The sequence below is a fragment of the Mya arenaria genome, chromosome 14 (assembly GCF_026914265.1).
Source record: "Mya arenaria isolate MELC-2E11 chromosome 14, ASM2691426v1".
NCBI classification, from domain to species: domain Eukaryota; kingdom Metazoa; phylum Mollusca; class Bivalvia; order Myida; family Myidae; genus Mya; species Mya arenaria.
The window spans coordinates 53606169-53620706 of record NC_069135.1 but is presented as its reverse complement, the minus strand read 5'-3'; positions in this window follow the sequence as shown (position 1 = coordinate 53620706).

The following is a 14538-nucleotide window of genomic DNA, read 5'->3' as shown; positions in this document are numbered from 1 at the left end:
AAATAATAGAATAGAAATAAATCATGAGGTATTCTGTGTTAATAATGATAACAACTAGTGTGATATACTAAAATTATCTATTGATTTGCTTGAAAGATTGAAGTGATTTTTGACATTGATAAGACATAAAATGTCGTCCTCTTATAATACGGATATGTAGGAATAATTATGAGCGTATATTACCAGTAATTAATGTGATGTTTTTTTTCTTTTGCGTTAGTTACTGGTATAAATGCATTTTTAGAGGAATTAAGAGCTGACGTGGTGCGTTTTATTCTTATTTACTCGCATTTTCCATATATATATATGTCTAACACAGAATAAGTTAAACCTTGTTTTTATAATAACAAGGTTTTGAAATACTTATTAATGAACTGTGTTTGCCTGGTACTGGTAACAATAGTAAAATACTTTAAACGTTAAAAACTGGTGTAACAAAGTATGTTCACATTACTAATTATAGGGAAGAAAAATTAAAATACTTCTTGTGTTGTGTAATACAAATGATTTTTACGACCTGTGTTGACAAATGCAGGCCATGGATTATAACATAATTTCTACATTTTGGCTTAATTCGTTTCATGTTAAATAATATTTCGCTTAAAAAAAACCTGTAGTCTTGGGGAGCAATCGAATCAAGTATGGTCGTAAATTTTACCAAACTATCCATTGAAATAAGGTTCCTTCAAATATGATAATACTATACACATACCACAAAAGCAACGAAGCGGTTTTCTATACGTAACAACCAGAACATAAAACAATTCATATGAATTATAAACAATGGCCCAACATCTATAACCATATCACGCGAAAGATTACGTCGCGCTTGACTGCGCCTGAAAATTGACTTCGAACCGGATTGCATCATTTATATAGAATAAGAAGGGTGGGTGCTTTGTTGCCTGGATAAGCATTACTGACTACTATGCGTAATTAATATTGTCCATAAATGCATTATTTATTTCGTAGTTAAAGGTTTACCCCTCAAAATTTATGTGAATGTTATGTATATGTATGGATATTGAATAAGAGTGTCACTTTAAGGTAAGGGGAAATAACTTTGAAAATATTGTTGACAAACTCCATGACGAGTATCTTCCCATTCCATATATAATCATAAACTAATTATGTATCATTTAACTGTTAAATAAAGATTTTCAAAGACCATGGGCAAATACTGGTCATTACAGCACTGATGACCAGTATACCGATACATAACGCCTCCAATATAAATGACGCAACGCCATTGGTCAGGACTGGTCACGCGGTGTCCCCTTATTTTTCCATATTGAGTCACCAAATTTATACCGTACATAAATGGCGTCTGTTTTCCGATTCCGATGAAAAAAAGAAACATTTAAACATGTAAACAGGTTGTCGACGTGATACATACGTTACGATACGGGGTGCAGGAAACCATATTCGGGTTCGAGCTTCACTCTTCACACTAGTTACGGGGTTAGTAAGTGACCCGATATGGAATATACGGGATGCAGGAAACCATATTCGGGTTCAAGCTTCGCTTCGCTCTCACCCGATATGGTTTCCTTTGCCCCGTTTATCCCATATCGGGTCACCTACTAACCCCGTAACTTATAAAATTTTCACCTGTCAAACTATAGTGTCGTAGAACGTGTCCCTAATCTATTATCACCAGTATATGGATGTATGGTCACCTGGCAAATTCCAGTGCTTTTGAGCTTGTCCCCATATTTGTTAAACTGCAGTGCTTTTGAACGTGTCCCTCATCTATGTTCACCAGTATAAAGATACATGGTAAGTTGTAAAACTGCATTGCTTTAGAATGTAAACGATTAACTGTATAAAGATATATGGTTATTTGTCAAACTGCAGTGCTTAAGAACGTGTCCCTCAGCTATGATCACCAGTATAAAGATACATGGTTAGTTGTAAAACTGCATTGCTTTAGAACGTAAACGCCAGCTATGATCACTAGTATAAAGATGTATGGTCACCAGTCAAACTACAGCGCTTTAAGTATGTAATTGGATCATCCTGTTTTGTCGGAAAATAGCTTATAGCTAATGTTGAAGCTTACCGATACTGAATAAAGAGCATCTTATCTTATGTCTGTCGTTCAAATTATGATCAATAGTTCATGGTCCAATGTCAAACGACAGTACTCTTAAACGTTTTGGTTGTCCTACAAATGTTCAGCTACAAGCTAAGATGTTTTACAATGTGTCCCCTTTTGTTAAACATAAATATAAAGATTGTTTTCAAATACAATGCATTAACTGTTTTGAACCCGTTGTATTTGTGTATACAGTGTAAATCTCCCTTTAATTCATAATAATTAGGTTTATAACTATTTTTTTCATCAAACTATATGGAAAAATGTGTCAAAAACTCAATTGGTATTTTATATCACTACCAGGGGTATGGTTGCTATTCAGTTGAGAAATGATAAAACATTTCCTGTCAAGGTATTGTTGCAAGAACAAATCATGTTTCATTTTCTGTTTGCACAATTATCTATGACGTAATTAGCCCATCCACACTGAAATCCGACCTGTTGTTCTGTGCAATACTACAATCTACACTCAACCTTAGGCTAACCTTCCGCAGTGCTTCCGCATGGTGTTACCGTGTTGTCCTGGGAATGTAATAAACAATCAGACCCAAAGCTGTATTACATTAACAGACTTCAGAGGATAATGCGATTGAGAATTGGACTGTTACAAAAGTTTTCGTGACGTCACACACTATACATGATCCGCCATGCATCATGTGCTTTACTATATGTCAGACACCACTGGACACCAAATTAAATTCCTATGTTTTCTATAGTCAATTGACCAATTTGCATGCAAGATAATACTGAACACCAACACCATATATGTGAAGAAAGCTCCACTTGTGAACTAAACATTAAGCAACGTTGGAAAAAAGTTACGTATCTGCTAAGAAAAAGTAAAATTGATTGAACGTAACCACTGTGTAATCGGTAAAATGATAATATCCGGTGTATGAGGATAAAGAATGTGGTGAAAATGTTAACAATAAAAAGTAGATGAGGTAGGTCCTGCATGTTCAGTCTGGTTTTGAAATAACAAACCATTCAACTTCAAAAATGTGGAAGGCAGCCAACGGTATAAAATTGCTTTGATTTTAGATCCAGCATATTCCAGTAATGAACTTTGGAATAGTATTTTTAACAAAACTTTAGGTGTATAATTTAATGTTACTAAACTTTAATTTTATTTGAGTTTTTTTGAATAACAGTGACAACAGTCATAAGAATGGTAAAAAAAGGAACTATGAGCAAAAGTGAAACAGTGACTTAAAACCATGTATCGAATGATACTGTTAAGCGATTGCACCAGTAATTTGTATAGTAATATTATCAATAAAAAATGATAAATGTCAGAATATGGCATGACAGAATACAGACATTGCCCACAACTTGAAATAAAAGGACACAACTCTTGAAGTTCACCACCAAGAACATTTCTAGTGTCTAGGAAATAAAAAGTTCTCAAAAGTTTCATTGCCAGATGGAAATTGTTTTTAAAGCCAATGTTTTGATGAATTTTGAGAAATGTCATGACGTTTAAATATTTTTATTGACTTGATGGGTAACCTTGACTTTTTATGAAGGTCATTTCCGGGATTTTGAATACATTTAATTATATTTAGTTAAAGAAATGAGTAAATCCTTTATTAAAAACATACATTTTTGTTATATCTATATGAGATATATAATAAATCTTACTAATGAGTTTTTTTTCTAATACTCTGAAAGCTTCGAATAACTAACATGTTCATTTTTCTATATCTAACATGTTTTTAGCTTGACTTTTCGGAGGAGGTCCGACGCCTGCGACTTCATATGCACAAGTTTTAGGGCATCAGGACATTTAGTTTGCATTTTCACTTTTAACTCCAGTACCCTTGATTCAATTCACTTAGTACTTATACAGTTGTTAAGGACCATCACATGAGGTTACATAACTCCATATTACCCTAGATACAAATTATGATTGACATAGGAATAAGTTCTAAATTTGAAAATACTCATTATTTTGGAGTTTACCATGGTATCTATACATCAATGTCTTTGCATATGATAGAACAATGTACATTTAGATAACATACAAACATGATCAAATTATTATTATAGTGTATTGATTAATAGCAAAATGCAAGAAATTCCTACTTAAATTATCGAAAAAAACTAGAAATGCCCAAATTTAGGGTTTTAAGTCTGTCGAGCGGTCCTACTTTTTCATTTTTTTTATTTCTCCCTACTTTTCCTACTTTTGGTCCAAAATTCCTGAAACTTCCTACTTATTTGGCTAAAATCATGTACTTCACTTTTACCTTATATTGATAGTTAGAAAGTTGTCGTATATTTGTAGGATCTTTTCAATTGGGAAGAAGTTCACTTGAAAGTCTGTATATATACATCATGTATGTATTTAAATGATGAATCAATTGAACATGAGATATTTAGCAAAAACATATCATAATTATCTTTTTTGTGTATTGTTTTATAGCAAGATTCCAGAAAGTCCTGCTTAAATTATCGAAAAAAATTGCAAATACCCGAATTCGGAGTTTTTACTATGGTATTTATATATCCAAGTTGTCTAATAATAACAGAATTTAAAACATGAGATACCATACAAAAAACGTTCAAATGATCTTGATCGTGTATTGGTTTATAGCGAAATTCCAGATATATTTTCTTAAAATATCGAAATAATTAGAAAAAGCCCCCAAATCATATATCCACCACATGAATCAATGGGAACTTTTTATTTCTTATTAAGATGATATATTTCCAATGAAATGTTGTATGAATCGTTTGTGCCCAAATTCATTCAGGGTCAAACTACAGATTGACCAATGAATTCATGATTACTTTAAAGATTGTATATTTTACAACGATTGTGAAAGAAGCTATGATAGCTTATACTAAGTCACTCTCGTTTGCACGAGAAAGTGTGGTCTTGTGTTGTGGGGGAAACCGAAGTACACGGAGAAAACCCACACAACTCCGGCTTGGTGACCATTAACCAAACTCACATGCGCCCAGGCCGGGAATCGAACCCGGGTCGCCTTGGTGAGAAGCGTGTGTGATAACCACTGCGCTTACCGGACAACGGAATTCATGATTGCCGCTGATTGTATTTTTTCACAAAATAAGTTGTATAAATATTGTAAATATTAATTTTCAAGTTGAGGTTATTTTAAAACAATTCAGAAAAAACTGTTGGTTTATACAATATCTATTTCAAAAGAAGCAGGAACAGGAAAGGTAAACAAGTGATATATGGACAAAACGAAATACGACAGTATTGAGAAGGAAGCTTATAAGTTATACTATGCCTCGCTTCTGTCACACTTTCAAGCTGCTTGCTATGGTGTAAACGTTGTTATGATTTGTGTTTTTCGTTAACGCTATAATTTGATTGATAGGGTAAAAGGTGAATGACAATTTGAGGAATTAGCAAACTGCGTTGGAAGTATGATAGAAGCAAAAGAGAGAGAGAAACGTCAAGAAGCAGGAAGACGGGTCAGGGCATGGACAGGTCAGGTCGGCTGCAGAATCTGGCTTGTTCTTGTTTATCTTAAGGAGATCAAAAGCGTTTAGTTTGGCGAACGTAGTGCTGAACGTGATTTAATACTTGAGTTGGTTAAGTCCGTGGCCTTTTTATTTAAACAGTAGTACTTGAAAGACATAGACCTAATAGCAAACAGTTGGTCGAATAGGTGATGCCTTTGTGCACGATAAAGAGGACAGGGGCCGTATTCAATACCTATCTGAGATTTCCTCTTAGATTCATCCTTATCTTAATGTGAAATCTTAAATCGGTCCTTAGATTGAAAATGTGAACTAAGATCGAAATCAAAGTCTTATTCTAAGATCATCTCTTAGAACCACTCTCAGACTCGCCACCAAGCACGCGGGTCTAAATATAGATATTCTGTAGTTTCCCAGCGTTAAAAATAGTTACAAAAATGCGCGGACGTTGTAGAAGTTATGCAGACGATGTAAACAAAGATGGCCGCGAATAACGAGAAGAAGCGAAATCCAAACTTTTCAAAAGAAGAATGTTTGTTAATTTGCAAGCTGATGGGGGAGGAGAGTGGCCACGGCATGTCAAAACACGCCTTATATAATAAAGGCTATACTTCAAGTAAGTACATCTTGTTATTTGCCAAGTAATTGAAAACTAAAGATAAAATTATCCTTGAAATGAAGAAAAAAATAATCATTCATAACCAATATCACGCTTTCCCATTGATATACATTTTACTTTGAACATATTATAGATAAATGAGAACGATAGATTAATTATATAAATGCAAATCATTTATTTGGAACAAAAGTTTTGCCTAGTTGTAGTAATCCAGTTGCAGGTTTTCTCGTGCGACCCCCGCACCCCCCTCCCAAAACCCAACACACACAAACACTGTTGCCCGGAAATTATAGGCATTTTAAAATAATTTCTGTGTCAATATAATTTGTAAATGAAAAGTAGATAATCATGCAATTATTTTATGCTCCTGAAACTTCCTCCTTCTCCCCCAGTTATGGATTCCTGGTCATGACATTTGGATTTATTGATAATTATTAATGAAAAATTATGAAAAATCGTGCATGTACCGTATATTCATTTTTTTTATAAAACAAATTGTCCTTAAGGAATCACCTCAGAGACAAAAAGAAAAATGTGGGAGACTGTTGAGGGAAGCTTCAATGTCCAATCTACAGGAATACATAGAACTGTGGACCTTCTAACTAAGAAGTGGGACAACTTGACCCAAGTCCACCGCCCTAAGTTCATGGACTACAAAAGACAGCTTCAGCTGACAGGTTCATATTTTTCTTATTTTACATATATTTCTGAAATTAAATAAAAAGTTAAATCAATTCATGTTATTTATTAAATGAGGTAATCAATTAGGATCACAACTGTACTTGCAGTAACTGCATACTGATTCCCTTTTTTTAGACATATTAATACATTTAAAAAGTGAATTTTGACACTTCCACATACTAATTATGTACATAAATATTTTGTTAATGAACTCTTGATTACATTAAGAATAAATTGAAATGAAATGTAATGACACAACTCAACTCTCAACTTGTTTTTATTTCCACCACACTTAGTGATATTCATATTATATACAAACAGTAATTAAAAATAAAAATGACAATACTGTACAAAAGTCACAAATAATTTATCAGAAGTTAATGGAAGCAAAACATCATTTTCTTATGGAAATGGCCAAAATACAGCCTCCTTGTCAGAATTGACAAATGCTGTCATTGATGTTATTGGCAGGGATGGCTGTGCCATGGATGGAATCGGTGGATCAGAAGAATTTGATTCAACATGTATACAGGAAAGGTATCAATAGATGGAATGAATATCTTACAAACCAAATTTGAGATCTTCAACAATAATGCATAATGACAATGAACTTCATCTTGCTATATTGTCATTGAAATAAATAATCAAATGGGTCAATAGGTGAACATAAGTTTACTGATTAGATGGTGGAAAAATGATATTTTATAGGCTTAAGTTCCACATCCTACCATATACAGAAATGAGTTGATGTGTGAATTTTCTCAAATAAACAATAATTATTTTAATCTTTATTTTTCAGCCAAAGCAGATTGGATGTTAATCTCAATTCACAGCCTGTATATCAGTTTGTAAATGATTACACGTAAGTATCTCTCACAGTCACTTGTTGTATAACATTTTCGTCAAGCTGTTGATGTCATCTTTGTTATAAAAAGTATTCTTAGCTATAACTAACATATCCATATCTTTTAAACATTCATAACAATAACATCTGAATGTAACCAATACAGTTTAAACATTAAAAAATATTCCCGCATTGCCATTAACTTACACATTCACATGACTGAGACACTCATATCACTAAGACATTTATATGAATAAGACATTCATATCACTGTCAGATTCACATCACTAACACATCCATATCACTACCACATTCCTATCACTAAGACAATTATATCATATCACTAAGACAAACATATCACAAAGACATTGATATCACTAAGACATTCATATCACTAAGACATTTATATATAACAGGGTGAGATAACACTACAATGCACATTGATATAAAATTACATGAACACAGAAATGATTTCAGATGTATACCGACATGTACATGTAAATATCTAAGTACTTAAGTAAAACATAGCACACATTCATTGATTTTTTGGTGCAATTTAATGCCTTACAGCTGTTTCCTCTTGCAAAACAATCACCATAACATTATATTTTCCAAAATAATTAACAAGATATTCAGTGAATAAAGCAATGAATTGCTTAAAAAAGGTAACAACATCTTCATAAGACTACCCGGTAGCCATTTTAGATTAAATGCATTAAGAGGTAGAAATATGTATATATTTTATATTATACTTTCTATTCAAACATAATTTTGTATTTTTCCCAAAGTCTGGAAAGTCCGAATTTGGTACCAGGTGGTGAAAATAATTCCAAAATATATCACAGACATTCTCGTGTATGATCAAGTTGGGAAAAATATTTAAAAAACGATTCTTACATTCTAAACAAGTCAGCATAGTGATTTTTTTGCAAGTTTTGCAATAAAATGATAGCACATTTTAGAGTTAGAGTTTGTAATTCCAGAACATATCAGCCAGTGTTGGAGGCAGAGGAGGTTCCTGCCACGTTTCATCTTTCAAGACCTGAAGCCAGCACGACTTCCAAAGTGTTCACAAACTCGACATCATGCAATCAATGTTGCTGTCATGGGTGTAAAGCAATCAGGCCGCTGCAAAAAAGAAAATTAGAATTAGAAGTGGCTATTTTAACAAAGCAATTAAAAAAGAACAATAAAGATCAATATGCACATTGAGTGCTGATGCCAAATTTCATTAAAATTACATACACATATTAAAGTTAAATTTTGTGGCATTGACAGGTTAAATTTGGAAAGAGATTACAGTAAAGGACCTCTAACTACATTTTTAATATCCGATATACATGTCTGTTGCCAATTATCAGCACATTTTAGTACACTTTTATGATAGAACATAGTTATGTATGTTGGTACTAGTTTTTTTCTCTTTAAAGTCTTTGATTAAAACTATCGTAAACTTGTAGGTACCGAGTATTTGGTAATTTACCTTGTTGTTTATTGATGGCATTTCAGAAATTATGCAACTTGTGTTCTGCACAACAGTGTTTTACCCATACCTAAAGTTATGTTTCAAGAGTAAGGCTCAAAATTTTGCTTAGTCTATGTACATATTACTCAAGGGATATCCATTTTTAACTTATAAGGGGGTGGGGAAGCACTTTAAACTACATGTAATACCACTCCCCTGCAATTTGTTTTTACCCTATTGGGGTCCAAATTAGCAAAAAGACACCCGCTGCCATATCCTGAAAAATATATTTGCCTTTTCCCATGTGGGTTATATGTTTAACTGAAAAAGCCATAAGAATAAGTGTTCATGAGCAGAATTTGTATTTTGTTCAATAGTATTTTGCGTTGAAAACAAATTCTAAGATACATTATTGAATATGCCATTGATAATTGATTTACTATTACTTTTAACAAAATAATATATTTATAAACATTGCCATAACATGACAAAAGTTGCTAAAGCATACCGTACTTGGTAATGTTAATGTTGAAATAAAATTATTTTACCAAAGTATGTTGAAACAAAGTGATCTCTGTATCTAAGCCCAACAAGATTGCTAGCTTGAGGCTGCACCCTACCATCGTCACCATTTCCACCATCATTGTTGTCTGCTATATATATATGTATTTGATGATTTACTCTAACTAACATAAGAATTTTAAGAATTTAGCTTCATGATTTTTAACTGCAATTCCTTTCCTCCTTAAATGTGTATAGTATCACTTGCGTGACCGTTTAAATCTTAATGCAAAATTTATTATGAATGTTTACTGAAACTCTACACAACTTTACCAACAATATTGAATTCCGTATTGAATAAACATTCATAAAAAAAATTGTTGTTGTTCTAATTTATTGCTGTACATGAGTTAAGTACTAATGAAAGGTGTTACAATGAATTATTTAATGTTAATGTATTGTATATTCTGTAACATATTAATATTGTGATAGTTTTATTTGAAGTTAAATTTCAAATAAATTATGTTACATTTAAATTGTTCATCGTATATTATAATTCACCTGCACACTTTAACTGGCTGGAGGATTCTTTCCCTATAAAGAATGCCAAATCTCCTCTTCAACTGACCTATCCCTCTCTCAACCAAAGCTTGAGTGACTTTGTGGCTCCTGTAATAAATATTCTTGATGAAACAGCCTTTGTGTGTATGAAACAAAAAATGAGCTGCTAATTTAATGTTTATCTAAAAGTTGCATACATTTTTGTTTTGATTCTAATTACATCCAGCAGATCAGACAACAGAATCAAATAATTTGGGCCCTCAATTTAATTTATTCAAAATTTCATCAACCACAATGTTACAAGATAAATACATGTAGGGCTATGCATTTAAGAATATGCAGAGATAAATTAATTTTGAAACATACCTGTTATGGGCTTGTTCGGCCTGGGTTTGCGGAGCTAGGAAAGGGGTAAGGAGCCACCTTTTGGCTGGATAGCCGCTGTTCCCAAGCAGATGGAAACCGTGTGGCATGTGGCCATTCTCAAAAAGGTTGTTTAATGAGCTTTCTCGTAAAACTCTACTGTCATGCACGGATCCAGGCCAGCGTGCAACAACATCAATTATATTGTACCATGCGTCAAATACAACTTGAACATTTATACTATGTTTTCCTTTTCTGTTTACATAAATTTCGTCATGTTGATTGGGTGAGGCAATGTTAATATGGGTTCCGTCTATGGCCCCAATGACTTTCGGAAACCTTGCAATCCCCTGCATTTGCACGGCATTCCGTCTGAATTCTTCAACACTACCTGGAAACTTAATAAATTGCCTTATCAACGCAGGTGATGACAGAGCATTAATAACTTCAGTCAACACACGTGACACTGTTGGTTGACTGACGCCATGTATGTCCGCATCATTTAACTGTATTAAGCCAGTTGCTAAATATCGTAATGTAATCAAGATTTTTTGTTCAGCATTTAAGGCGTTATTTCTGGCTGCTTTAGGTGAAATGTTAGCCCCGATCAGCTGTGTTAAATAACTGAATCCAGCTCTGTCAAATCTGTATCTATTTATAATATTCATTTCCAGTAGAGTATCAAGATTCGGGGCACGATCCATGATCTGAAATAATAGTCTGACATGTTATTTTATCATAATTTGAATTAGAAGATAGCTCATTACAAATACTTTGAAAATATATCAATTTTGGCCGATAGTTTGCATTAAACTTAGCTGTTTAGTACAGAAGTACTCATATTACCTGGTTGCACCTGCAATTTTTTAAGAGAAGTATTAACATTCATGAACTTACCGTAGAAATAATTTTCCATACATTGACTGGTCAAATGTTTTCTTTACACAATTTTATAGATTTCTTTTCTAAGTTTCGATGAAATTTGATGGGGGCAACATATGACAATACTTGGATTATGATTCTAATTTTTTTAAAGTAAATATAAATGCTATCTCAGTTCACATGAATGATTTCCTTTTAATTTATAAGAGATGTATACTTACGAATCCAAAGCATTGGTGTTTTCACTATCATTACTTACAGTTGACTGTATTTCAGTAATATTTTCAACACAGTTTCTTTCTGTTCTGAGATTAAATTTGAAGAACCAGAAGATATTGAAGGGGGTAACATATGACAAGACTGGGATTATGATATAAACAACATAAAACAAGACCCTCTTTAAATCACCCCCTTCAAATTGGAATCCAATCTCTATTACATGCAGATTATGTTTATTTTCTTTGCAAATAATGATTATAATTCAAGGTAACATTCTCCTTTTGAATTCTAAACATGTCTGACTGTTTAACAATTTTATCACTGACAGTTGACAGTTGACCATAGCAACACACAGTCAAACAAATAAATTGACATAGTTGTTTATTTACATGTGTCTAAGGTGGTAAAATAATATCTTTCATGTAATAAATCATCAAATGCCACATAAGAAAATGTTCATCGACATTACACAAAAAATACCCATTGAAGAAATGTGAAACGGTTGAAATGAAAACATTTCCGCGAATATCGCGAAATTATATGATGTAATAAGTTGAGGTATGCGCTAATGTAATACGCATTATTTTCGCTGTTTGTAGCGAATCAATCAACACCAAAGAATGGCAAATCAGACGAATAATACTGTAATAATTCCACGTTTTTACAAGTCTTGCATGTGTTTTTTAGGTGAGATATTTGTTCGACCTTCACATTTCCATTCCCACTCCCTATTGTACAGTAGGCTACAGCAAACCATTAAAACGAAAAAAGGTACTTACTGCTGAGCGACTGGAGCAGACTTTTTTTTAAATTCAACCAAAATCCCCGTAAAATAACCGTGATCTTATTATGTCATGAAATATTTAAGGAAGGTAAACACTTCCTTAACTTCTCCAAACGATCTAAGTTGAAATCTCAGATTCTTGCACCTACTAAGTCCAAATCTTAGAATCTGGTAGAATTGAGGACCAATTTAAGAACAAAACGACCAATCTAAGGATGAAATAAGAAATGGTAGGTGTCCTCAATTTCACCACATTGTCCATTTGGGCTATTGATACTTTTTTTAGAAAGCAAGTGTTCATTTAGATTTCTTCAATGCATCCGCAGCCTTGAATGTGTGACGCCCAAATTTCGTTTATCGTCATAGTAGAAATGGGGAACTGATTGTTTAATATAGTTATGATTGAATTTGAAGGAATGTAGGGATGTAGAAGAACGAACCGTTTCCTGAAGCGCATTCCATGAGGATATTGTGGTTGAAAGAAAAGAATTAGATAGCAGTTGAGTTTTACAAGAAATATTACGAATATTGACAGATATGGAAGATTTTAAGAGCTTGTATCACCAACAAGGGATGGGATAAGTGTAGTGAGGCTAGCGTAGGAGAATGAAACATCTTGTAAAAAAGAGTGAGTTTATGTTTCCGCCTTCTCTCCTACAGAGATTCAAGCCTTAATTCAATGTAAAGATTTGAAATGGAAACAAGTCATGATGCTCTAAAAAATATCGGCGCTGCCTCATACTGAACTTTCTGTTGGTCCTTTTCGTCAGCTTGGATTGATTGTCCCAAACTACATCTGTGTATTCCAAAAGTGGCCGTATTAATGTTTTATATAAGACTACAAGCGATTTGCGATCCAGAACATATTTAAATGAACGCATGAGGTGAAACGTAACTTCCGCTATTTGGACATTATCCATAACAATAGGTGGATGTGCCTGTCTGTTTGATTTTCGAGAGATTAAAAGTAATTCGGTTTTTGCGGGGTTAAATGATACATGCCACCTTTCCGCCCACATATTGATTTAGTTCACGTCATCATTTGTTGCTGAGCAGCAGACAAAGGATCATCGACAATAATATACATGGTAGTATCATCAAAGACGTATGGGTGATTTTATTTCCCGGACGATATCATTTATATAGACAAGAAAGAGTAAGGGTACAAGAGTTGGGCCCTGTGGAACTTAGGCATTTATTAAAAACGCATTCATCTGACATAGTACCAGACAAGACAACCCTCTGTTTTCCTTCACTGAGATAATAAGTAAGCCATATTTAAAAATATTTCGAAGGGGCTAAAAAATATCAGTGGCTATCTCCTTTAGTACAAAGCTGTATACAGCGTCAGATCCTGTTGCCTTGCCAGTTTTTAGTGCCTTAATTGAGTCAATAACATCTTGATGTGAAATATCAAAATCTTGCAGGAATGGGACATCAGAGACAATAGGAAGAGGTCTGTTAGGTACAGTAAGAAGGCCCTGTAATTGGAAAAAAAGTTATCCCTAAGATTTACCTTGTCAATGTTAGATTCGTAGACCGTGCCGTCGTGGATGAGAGGGGTAATGTGATTGATTGGCAGTTCTAATGATATGGTTAGCATGATTGCGTATAGTCCTGTAAGCTTTCCAATGATTTTCATAGTTTGAGCGTATGGCTCTTTTGTATGCTTTTCGTCGTTACAAGTTTGAAAAACAATTGCTTTCGAGTTTCAAATGCAATAGTGATGTAGTTTCAAGAATGATTTGTATAAAGTTCTGAAGATTACGTACACTATAAACTTTCATTTATATACACGAACCTGTTTAGTGACTAAACCGCCAGCAGTACCGTACTAGACTTAATCGGTGCGGCACGCTTTCTTGGAAAACCAATATTGCGGCGCGAAGAATGAAAATGATACAAAATAAATAAAGAAAACAGATGTTTTTCAAGCTTTTATTTGATCGATATTTTGACCGATACACGAACGTTCAATATGATATATCAACCGAACTTCTAATACCGGTATTCTATTTGATACGAAAAACGGTACTAACCCCTAATAGACAACAAACAAATTAAT